The sequence below is a fragment of the Pinus tabuliformis genome, chromosome 8, assembly GCF_031772625.1.
Source record: "Pinus tabuliformis cultivar Carrire ecotype Pingquan chromosome 8, CPIR1, whole genome shotgun sequence".
In the NCBI taxonomy this organism is placed as follows: Eukaryota; Viridiplantae; Streptophyta; class Pinopsida; order Pinales; family Pinaceae; genus Pinus; species Pinus tabuliformis.
Window position 1 is genome coordinate 1815367985 of NC_142294.1, and position 12004 is coordinate 1815379988.

Sequence of the window (12004 nt, forward strand, 5' to 3'; positions counted from 1 at the left end):
TGTTGAATGCGGTTGTTGAGGAGGAAATGCACCTGGATCACTTCTGTTGTGGGCTAGCTGCGCGTGTTATGGCTCCAAGACTGCTTAGTCATTAATTCGACCTCTGCTCTGTGGTGGAATGGCTCTTCGGGCCTATGAAATCCCTTTAAAACATGGATAGTGATTGCTTTCTGTTATGAACGGAAAGCACAACAATTCTGAGAATTCCCGCTCCTCTCTGTCCTTTTCGGACTTCAAAAAGTCCATAAACATGATTAATTCCTTTATCGGGTCCGCCCTTCAGGTCGCTGTTGCATGTCGCACTCGGCCTGGTCCCTTTGTTCCCTTTGTTCCTTGAAATACTTGAAAAACATGGGAAATACATGAAAAAAGCCTCCCTCCGGACTTCAAATATTTAAACAATTTCATTCCAGAAACCCATCGGGTCCAGGTTTCATCGTATCTCACACATATACATGTAAAGGCTGCGCCCCATGGTCTTCGCCGATTTACCTCCGCCGATGCGATCCGCCGATCCGATCATCGGCGATCGCTGATCGACAGTGCCCTGTGCCCCTCTGTAAGTCCTCCTTTGGTTTTTTTTCGATACCGATATAGCGATGCGATGTGGGCTGTCGATCCGTGCGTGCAATCGACGATCCACATTGCATCGCTGATCGCAATCGCTCAATGCATACTGTCTGTGCTGATTTGCCTCCGCCAATGCGATCTAGACCATTGATCGGCCAGATTGAACGACTGTCATGCATTGGACTGTTACGCCTGAGATTTTGGTTTTATCCTGGTTTTGGAGTGTTTTTTGCCTCTCGATAGTGCATTTCCGCTCTTCCAAGGGTTCTCCTCTTGTGACGATTTTGACTTTGAATGATCCTTAAGAGGATTTTGAAGACTTTTGGGGCATACTTGGATCCTTTTGAGCACAACCAAGCAGACCAAGCCTGTCTCTGACCATAGCAAATCCTCATTGTATATCAGAGCTAACACTGGCTCCTTCTGGGGATGAGATCCTCCCTGTGAGGTCTCAAGAACTGCAGACCAATGCCTTCATACAAAGTAAGCTTAAAAAAAATTTTCCTAGTATCCATTGGGCATGGAGTCAACTAAGCACACAACAGGAAATTGTAAAAGAACTTGATTACAATCATTAAAGCCTGAAAACTTAAACTTCAAAAATTGCCCATTTGCTAGGCCACCAAAATTGTTTCCTGTCAGCCGGTTCATCATAGATCAGCAGGACAGGATTTATTTGATCGTCCACCTCAAATAGTTTAGGACATTTGAGCTTGATAGGTAGATAGGGATCGAATTTCATTCCCCTTCTGTGTATTTTCCTCCTTGGATGTTCTTCATGGGAGCCTTTGTACACCAACTGAATACTCATTACTGTTGTGTACATGTATGTGTCTTCTGTAGTCTACACAATTAATATGAAAGATGCACCACTATATTCTTGTGTAGGGGACACAGAAACAATTTCTGCTCCTACATCTTGCTGAGAACAGTCCACCTCCAAGGAAGCATTCCAATACTGTGCACCCTCTTCCTCTATTATGTGGCAAGCTGCCCTTTCATTCTGTATGGAGACCAACTGAGCAGGTATCAAAATATCAAGACTGAGATGATCAACTTCAGCCTTGAGCATTGAATTATGTTCTGCCTCAGTGTTTAAGTGGCAACTGTGAGGGATTGTCATTTGATCAGACAGAGAAACAAAAGATGATGGAGAGCTTTCCTCTCCCTTTTCAATCACTGGACTGGGGATGATAGCAGGCTGGCTAATTTGCAGATCTGCATAGCCATGTGAAGATGAGCAGGCTTTAAGCACAGGTTCTTGGAGGAAGAAGGGATCTGTTGCTGGCTACCACTGCTGGCAAGCTTGTTGTTCTGCAGGCACAACAAACTGACAGGCAGTGCCTCTTGATAATGCTTTTTCATAGGCAGCTCTGGTTAGGAAAGGAGCACCTTCCAAACCATGGACCTCCTCCTCATGCTGCACCTCTTCCATGACTATATTTTGACAAAGGGTCTTCACCCTTTGATCTTCATTTGTATCTCTGTTTCTCTGCAAAATCTGCACATGCTCATGTGTTCCTCTACATGGATCTGGAGTTGGAAAAGAAATGGAACAATGAGCTCCTGCTTCTTCAAAATGCTGCTCAGCCTCTAACTTGGAAACTTTAGAGGCCAAAAGCTCAATCATCCTAGCCAATTCCTCGATCTTAGGATCATAGGATGATGAGGATTCACCTTCCTGTCTTCTGCTTTCAGCATCTCCTTCAAGTCTCTCTGCAGCAATGATGTTTTCTTCTACTTCAAAGGCTACATCTTGCATATCAGCCAAAGAAGTACATCTTCGTTCTCGTAACAGCAGGCAGAATTGAGAATCGAAGGCATTAGCATATGTGAGCATGGCAGAAGCAGGGGTAGGTCTTACTTCATGTGGCATTCTGATGTACATATGATTAAATCTGATATTGAAATCAGACAACGGCTCACCATCTTTTCTTTGCAAGTTCCCAAATTCATCTTGATAAAGAGAAAATCTTTATTGTTCCCCCAGTCTTTTAAAAATACATCATCTAGAGCATCAATGTCTGCAATAGACCTAGGGGGTAAATTTCTAAACCATTTTCTAGCTTCCCCATCTAGGATTTGTACAAAAACCCTCATCCAAACATCTTCTTCATTGATATTCAAGTTATCAGCATAGCTATAAAAGGCTTCTAAATGCTCCTCTGTTGATACTCCTTCTGAACCAGTAAACTTTGGCATGAATTCTTGATAATCTCCCGCAAGCATGGCATTCACAGGAGTAGGCAAGACCAGGGGTCCATACCTAGCAGAAACTATTCGTTCTATCTTTGTGAGGGCTTGCTGGTCTGCCATGACTGAGGTATAGAAAAAGGATATTGGTGGACTGAGTGAAATGAATCAATGAAAAGGATAATGGAGACAGAGGCATATGATGGACAACATGGATGCTTCTTTCAACTGAGGCCCGAAAGGGAAATGAATGACTAAGGAGCTGAATGAATCTTTGAAGGTGACAATCACTAACAGAGATACATGGAATTTTTTAGGCTTACCTGATCCTGGCGCTCCTTACTGCAATACTTTCTTCTGCTGAACGATCTTCTCAGGATCAGACACTGGTCCAGCTGATGGTTTCTGAAAATTTCTTCTAGCATCCCTCACCAACTGCTCCAAAACTGCAATGTGTAGTCGCCAAATGATGGTCTTCCACCAGTGGAATCGCTAGATAGATGATTACAACCAAAATATGTGTTCAAACCATGTCTATCATCAAAGCTTGACGCTGTGTCGTTCTCCCAGGGAAGCTAAGCTTCAATCTCCTCTCCCCGGAAACGGCGCCAATTAATGTTATCACCCCAAGAAACTCTCCTAGGTTGTATCTCGGATATGCTCGGGAACATTACAAACTCAACATAATGTTGGAAATGGATGAATGGAAGGAATGATGCTTGTCCAAGCTAGATAACTACTTCTACTATGCTTAACTCCAGACATGGGTGAACATCCCCAGACTACAAGGCTTTAGACCACCAATTACTCACAGTTTAAGGAATAGGTGAACATGGAGAATATTGACCACACCAGTAGATGCACAGGACCCTGTGATGGCCGGCTGCAGTGAGTAAAGAGGTCTGCAAATCTATTTCCTAATGCACAGACAGGATGACAACTCTCTGTCACTAAGTAAATAGAAACGTGAAACAACACATTCATTGATACATGCAAGATTTTAACACAGAGGTGGGATGACAGCCCCTCTAATGTTAAATATCAAGAGCACATGAATAAGTGCATAATAGGCACAACCTAGAACATAATAGAAGTGGACAGTGAGCAATTAATAACAAAAGAAGCTTGTATTAGCTGAAAATGAAGACCAGACCCTGCAAGTATCAAAGTAGTCACAGTCTCCAGAAGTTGAACCTCACATCAAAACTACAACCATCAACCTTGATTACATCTCATTTCTGGGTATATATAGAGGTTGATTACAAAAACGCTCTGCTATCCTATACGTGGAGGGGTCATAATGGACCACCAACCGCTTTAACTCTTTGATGGAGTCTGAGTGCGATTGCTTGCTGTAGTGGATGAATTTGAACTTCTCGGATGCTCTGATGTCCTTCCTAAACAGGTGGAGTGTAATATGCAACGAGCTCCATAACTGATAAATGCTTGTGATCTGCTCGAGGCATGTCCTTTTCCTTCTTGGCCATACTATCTGTTGAATGCGGTTGTTGAGGAAATGCACCTGGATCACTTATTGTGTGGGCTAGTTGCACGTGTTATGGCTCCAAGACTGCTTAGTCATTAATTCGACCTTTGCTCTGTGGTGGAATGGCTCTTTGGGCCTATGAAATCCCTTTAAAACGTGGATAGTGATTGCTTTCTGTTATGAATAGAAAGCACAACAATTTTGAGAATTCCCATTCCTCTTTGTCCTTTTCAGACTTGAAAAGTCTATAAACATGATTAATTCCTTTATCGGGTCCGCCATTCAAGTCGTTGTCGCATGTCGCACTCGGCCTGGTCTCTTTGTTCCCTTTGTTCCTTGAAATACTTGAAAAACACGGGAAATACATGAAAAAGGTCTCCCTCCGGACTTCAAATATTTAAACAATTTCATTCTAGAAACCCATCGGGTTCGGGTTTCGTCGCATCGCGCACATATACATGTAAAGGCTGTGCCCCATGGTCTTCGCCGATTTACCTCCGTCGATCCGATCATCGGCGATTGCTGATCGGTAGTGCTTTGTGCCCTTCCGTAAGTCCTCCTTTGGTTTTTGTCGATAGCGATATAGTGATGCAATGTGGGCCATCAATCTGCGCATGCGATCGACGGTCCACATTGCATCGCTGATCGCAATTGCTCAATGCATACTGTCTGTGCCGATTTGCCTCCGCCGATGCGATCTACCGATGCGACCCGCCAATTAGATCTAGACCATTGATCGGCCAGATCGAACGGCTGTCATGCATTGGACTGTTACGCCTGAGATTTTGGTTTTATCCTGGTTTTGGAGTATTTTTTGCCTCCCGTTAGTGCAATTCCGCTCTTCCAAGGGTTCTCCTCTTGTGACGATTTTGACTTTGAATGATCCTTAAGAGGATTTTGAAGACTTTTGGGGCATACTTGGATCCTTTTGAGCACAACCAAGAAGACCAAGCCTGTCTCTGACCATAGCAAATCCTCGTTGTATAGCAGAGCTAACAATTCATATTTGAAGGTTTCCCATGAAAATAAGGTCTATGAATAGCTATATCAAAATCATGAATATTTACATGAAATTATTTTGTTTTCTCATACATCACTTTTCTAAAAGGTAGGTACTTCTCCAATTCCTCAAGTTCAAATAAACCAACTACTTTAAAATATGGTTCTTCCTCGTCATATGTAGGTTTTTCACTTAATTTTTGGATCATCACTATTGTAGTAGTTGTTGCACTTTATTCTACAGTTGACAACTCTAATAATGTTGAATTGGTAAACAGTTATTTGAAATTACACAAAATGAAAAATGAAAATGAATGGAAGATAAATATGTATTGAAACTTAATTTCCTACACGATGAAAAAAAGAAAGAAGGTAATAACACAAACTCATCAAAAGACTACAGTTGGTGAGTTAAAAAATAAAACACAATAGTCTTTGCATGTTCATTACTTGGAAACATATGTCACAAAACAATCGTCATCAAGGGATTTTTCACTTCAAGAATGGTAGTGCACTAAACAATCTATCATTCTCATCTAATAACATGTGATGCTTTTTTTGTATTGGTATCAAAGTATAATTGCATTAGATGAATGCCAGTCTCATGATAATAGGACTCCTATGATGAGCACTTAGGATCCTAGTGCATAAAGCATTTTTCTCTTCAGTTAACTAAGCAAATCTCATTTTCCTTTCTTAATAAACAATAAGTATTTTCAAAGAAAATATAAAATAAACATAGTAGATTCTAAAAGGCGAAGATTCTTTTGTGACACCACAAAGTGAAAGGGAAATTTTTTTTTCTTAAATAATCAAATATATAAAGAAAATAATTTATCTTTTATGGCTTAAGTTTCTCGTTACTCTAGTTGCAGCGCCATTTTTCCATTTCCCTACTACTACTACAGTTGCAACTCTCGTTTTCCCTTTCCCTACTGCTACTCCAGTTGCAGTGCCCTTTTTCTCTTTCCCTGCTGCTACCCCTATTACATCATCTCAGTTTTTTTCCTCGTTGCAACATTGTTGATACTCCATTGGTACTAATACTCTGCCGATGTCGATACTCCACTGGTGTTGATACTTTGTTGATGCTGATACTCCACTAGTGTTGATACTTTACCAATGTTGATACTCCATCGATGCTGATACTCCACTAAGGTAAGTCGTTAGGTATGTCCCTGAACGACTCTATGGATTTAATTGACATTTTCAATGATGAGATGACCAATCAAGGCTAAGGGCAGCCATACCTTAGTTTGGCGGGAAGATTGTATCTCATTTAATTAATATCGATACCATTTCGTTATTACCCATACCTCATTAATACCAATTAATCATTCAATCATACCATTAAATACCACATTATTACACACTCGCACCATATCTCCATCTGCATCCTTCACACATACCAACATTCATTGGAAAATACACCATGTATGTACACACATGCCAGTATTACATTGTGGTTATTCCCAATGTAGTGTAATTATTACCATGATTATTACCACGATTACTACCACTTTACCATAACCTTCTGCTAGAATCATTTCCCTTATTGCCATTTCCACTACTAGATAGTTTCTCGGCCAACTGTTCCCTCAACAATTGGTTGTTACTCTAAATGCTACTATAGGGTAATTGATCGGTATAATGGGTGTCTGGGCTATCAAATATGAACTTGAGAATACGTAGCAGATATAGAGCCGACCAGAAGTATTGGAGATTTTTCAAAATGATGGATGTCACACTTATTTTGAGCGATTACGGGGATTCGAGGAAGGGGTAGCAATTGAGTTTGCATTGAATCTGGAAGGAAATAGCTTAAGGGTCTACGGGTTGGAAATTCAAGTGACTAAAGAAGTCGTTGTAGCAGTCAGTGGGTTATCACAAGAGGGATAGAAGTGGTTTATTAGAAGAACAACCTTGCTAGAGTTTTCAGAGTTTTCCTTATAAGAGGGAGAAAATGTGGTGCAGAAAGGAAAGGGGTATGATAGATAATCATTACCACAACCCTGGTAAGATGTCACATACTTCTTAGTCTGGTACATCACTTGTGAAGGTCGGTTTTTCGTTATTTTTAAAGATCATTTTAAGCTCCTAGCTAGTCTTAGATTCCATCAGTTGCATGTTGTGAACATTCCCTTATTCCTTTTGAGCAATTTACAATTGATGTCCCGATTTGTGCATTGTTCGCGCCAGCCATTGGCCGCCCTTACTTAAACAACTTGTTGACGAGATTCTTTGCAGATTATTCAACAATTCATACCGAACATTGTTTGACGGAACACAACCCATTATGATGTTGCTGATTGTGAACTGGTGATGCTATTCGAGGGTTGAGCCAACTGACCAACTACCCGAATAGATGACAGATCCAACTTTGTTACTATCTTTTCATTCTGTTTAGTATTTGAGGAACTGTTGTATATTTTTGGGACAGTCATATCACCATAATTTCTGGGTTTGTTAAGTTATGTTATTTCATGTAATAACGGTTGTGTATAAGTATGGCATAGCTGAGAAGAACTGGATGATATTCCTTTCGCTTATAACAAAAGAACTTCAGTTTGTAATCATTTTATGAATTAATAAGAGTAGCAGCATATCGTTAACTTGGTGTGATCTGTAATTCTTCATCCACGACCCTGATCGAAGAGTTGGGCCCACTCTTTCGATCAGGTGTTGTTGGAATATAGTTCGTGTGGTATAGGTATGTCTTTTACTGATATCGTTAATGTTTTATGATTGTTGTTTATTTCCTTGATGTTATTCAGAATTGTTGTTACTCAAGGTTGATGTTATTTAAGATTGTTGTTACTCAGGGTTGATGTTATTTAAGATTGTTGTTACTTGATTTGTTGATTTATGTTGGATTGATTTAGAACTCTTTTGGGGAACGACCTTGTATTTCGTAATTGATCAACGCTGAGTAGGGAACCTGTAGCCTACATAGACCTTGCATGGTTGACAATAAATGTAAAACAACATTGAATCTATAAATCGATATTAAGATCCCAACACTTGTAAATAGACAACAAATTCTTCTTTCTAAAAATTAAATTTCTTTTCCAATGTTAAATTGAAAATATTAAAACATTGTGAAAACTATAACACCAAATAATAATATGTATCACTGAGAGCATAGCAACAATATAGATATGATATGGATTCAGCAAGAAACTAAACTCATTTATAAGAATGAGAACGAAGTATACAATAATCGTATTTTTTTCTTTAATTCTATGTTCTATGACTTTTTTAATATTAAAAACTCTTTATAAAATGTATATCACTGACTATTTTTAATATTTCTTTATAAAAGAAAAATGAACAATTTTGATTGTAGTATTTTTTATCATAAAATTACAATTCATTTTTATATAAAATCTAAATATTTCAATAAAAAAAATAAAAAAATTCAAATAATAATGGGAAGACTTTGTTCACGTTAGCAATCGCTTTCATTAACCTTGTATTATAAATCATTTCTGGTAATTTTTTTTCTTTCTAAGCTGTGAAGAAAATATTATACTCCTTTTTTTATATTAGAAAATTTTTGTATTTTTCAAAAGCTTATTACAAAAATAATCCGATTTGAACATGGTGGGACTCTGTTCCGATTGCCAGCCAAGCCAAAAACACCCTTTGCAGGCCACAAGCACTGGACATGATCAGCAGAATGTGGCTACCAATGGACTGCTTACCTCATGGCCCCTTCCATCAACCCAACTCAAATACCCTGAACTTGAGCATCCTCTCTGCACATTTACAGGTGTGATACTGACAGAGAATTCCAGCTTTTCATTCTTTTCTTTGAACACCAGAAGTTCAGGTTCCACCTGAACTGAAATTTCTGGAGGAGTCTTCACTATTGCCCTGTACACAGATGATGTCTTGTTCTCATTCTCGGCCACATTGGTGAGAATTCTCTTGAATTTCTGTGGGGCTGACCTCGTCTCGTTCCTGAAATCTGCAAAGAAGGAAGGATAGTTGAGGTCACCAATGGCCCCATGGGCGGTACAGGAGTAATTCTTCCGGCTCAGTAACCTAATTTCTTGGTTCGTATAATTGAGAGCACAGAGATAATCCAGATATTCATTCACCCCAGCATCATAAACCAGTCCAGGATCTGCTGCTTTATTGGGATTGAGGTGCCCGGAACCGAAATCCAGGGGATTCGCGGGACCAAAACGAGGATCTGCGTCATCTGTTATAGCCCGGCCGGTATTATCCTCTCTGTAGGCTGTCGTCATGAGAGCAGACCTAATGGCAGCGGGGCTCCAATCCGGGTGCACGGCTCTCACCAGTGCCGCCACACCCGCCGCATGAGGACATGCCACAGAGGTGCCGGAAAGCAAAGTGTAGTTTGCCCTTAACGGAACCGATCCGACGAACGTTACATTCTCAGACGGCAACGAGGTCGCCAGAATGTCCACGCCCGGCGCAATGGCGTCCGGTTTCACAATTCCGGGGCTGAGAAAATACGGCCCTCGCGAAGAGAAACCTGCCACGACAGGCGCCGGCTGGAATTCCAGCCTGGTTACCACGAATTTCAATGCGACACTGGCGTTTGCCGGACTGGTTTTTATATAGTCTGCCATTAAACGACCTTGACCCGAAGTAACCGACACGGCGGGGAACCAGTAACTGGAAGGCAACAGGGCATCGGAACTGTGATCGTCGTAGGCCATTATAAGACCGGTAGCTCCGGTTCGGTTGGCTTCTAAAATCTGCAAATAGATGTCCAGAAAATTGTTACTCATGCACAGCAAAATTTTACCGGCAACCGATTTCGGATCAAGCGACTCGAAGCCACATGATTGAGAACTCTCGTTGAAAACCAGATTCCCGGAAATAGCTTTTTTCTGGACAAAGTATGAAGTTCCCTCGATGAATTTCCCGTTACTGAGATTTATTTCGGCTACGAATTTCCGATCGATAGTGCTGGCCCCAACCGTCAGCATCCACGGCGCGCCGTTTACAACAGTGGACCCGCTCGGCCCGTCGTTCCCAGCGGAACAAGAAACGAGCACGCCCTTCTCCGAGGCTGCAAAGGCTCCCACAGCTATTGGGTTCTTGATGAGATCCTCAGGCGAGAGGGCCAGTGACAGCGACAACACGTCGACCCCATCGGCTAGAGCTGTCTCTATCGCGGCAAGAACGTCAGACCCCACAATTGGACCCGCCGAGGGACCCCCATCAATGTACCAGCCAACCTTGTACATGGCCAGCCGTGCTCGAGGCGCCATGCCTCTGGCCGTGCCCGTTGCGTAACTGAAATAATCGACATGAGGCACAAAGTTTCCGGCGGCCGTGGAGGAGGTGTGGGAACCGTGGCCATAATAATCTCGGGCGGAATTGTAATCGTGGATCGGATCTATGCGCCCGCCATTTGCCAGGAATCCTTTGTTGAAGTAACGAGCGCCGATCAGTTTTCTGTTGCAGAGCGAGCTGTTAAAAGCCGTGCCCGGCTGGCATTGGCCTTTCCAACGGCCCGGGACGTCGCCCATTCCAGCGTCTCCGAAGCTCTGGCTCTCAGGCCAGATCCCGGAGTCTAGAATTCCGATAATAATGTCGGAGCTGTTGCCGAACTGTGATTGAGGCCATATGCCGGATGTTTCGTTGAGGCCGAGGATGTTGAAGGAATATGTGGTAAGCCACTTTCCCGTCGCGTCCGGGTAGCTTGCGAGGTGACCTCGCATTTTTTGCAGGGCATTCAGCTCCGATTGGGTTAGCTTGGCGCTGAACCCGTGCATCACTGTGTCGTAAATATAGAGTAGGGCTTCTTGTTTCTTGTTTGGTGTGAGAGATGAAAGGATGGAATTATACCAGTGGTGATGAGAGGAAAACACAGTGGGCATCTGAGATTTATCCATGTGGACCATGTGAATCTTCCCATCGGCCCCTGCTGCGGCGGCAATGACCGCTGATGTGAAACATATGAACATTAATTCTGTTCTCATTGTGCAGGATTTTAAGTCCAGCAGACTCTCTGCACACAGAACATAGAAATTCGCCAAGAACACCTGCAAAATCACTCTGGACAATCCTGCAGACTGTTTGTTGGGGCTCCCTGAGAAGAAGAAGCAGCAGCAGACATGAGGATTTGTATGGTTGCTGTGGAAGCGCATTTATAATTGGCATGATGGAATTCAATCGGCGGAGAAAGTGTTCACGATTTACGAATTGTAATTTTAATCGTTAAAGGCGTTCTACAGAATCTCTCTTTTATGATTGCATGGGATTCAGACGGTGCACGCCTTAAAATGGTTTCGAGTGAAACGGCGAATAATGCTAACCCTTTAAGCTGCATACTGTCACACTCATGCACATTTCTATGGTTACTTTATTTCACTCTTTAAATTGCACGCTCCCACCTCATCTGCATTATGAGCTTTACCCCATTTTATAATTAAGAATTCTTTAAATTATTATAATTTTATTAATTATAAAACCAAATAATATAATACTTAAACATATATATTTTGAAAAACATATATCAAGATTCTTAACTATGAAGATTGATTTTACTTTATCATGAAGATTATTAATACCACATACCCAAAATCGCGTAGTCTAATGAGGCAGAGGAGTTGCTCGGAAAGTTATGGAAATTCCGGTCATATTTAGAGAAAATCTGGCAAGGATTTTTGTAAATCCAAGTTATAGTTGTTAAACTTCAAAATTTTAGGTGCCCTACACGTTTTTGATGGTGCTCAATCCATTTCCACCATCAAAAATACGATTCAAACACTA

At 41.5% G+C, this 12004-nt stretch overlaps 1 pseudogene; it reads right to left on the reverse strand.

Annotated features, from left to right (window-relative positions):
* Positions 1-8789: 8789 nt before the first annotated feature.
* LOC149243531 (subtilisin-like protease SBT1.7 pseudogene) lies at positions 8790-11557 on the reverse strand (annotated as a pseudogene).
* Positions 11558-12004: the final 447 nt, after the last annotated feature.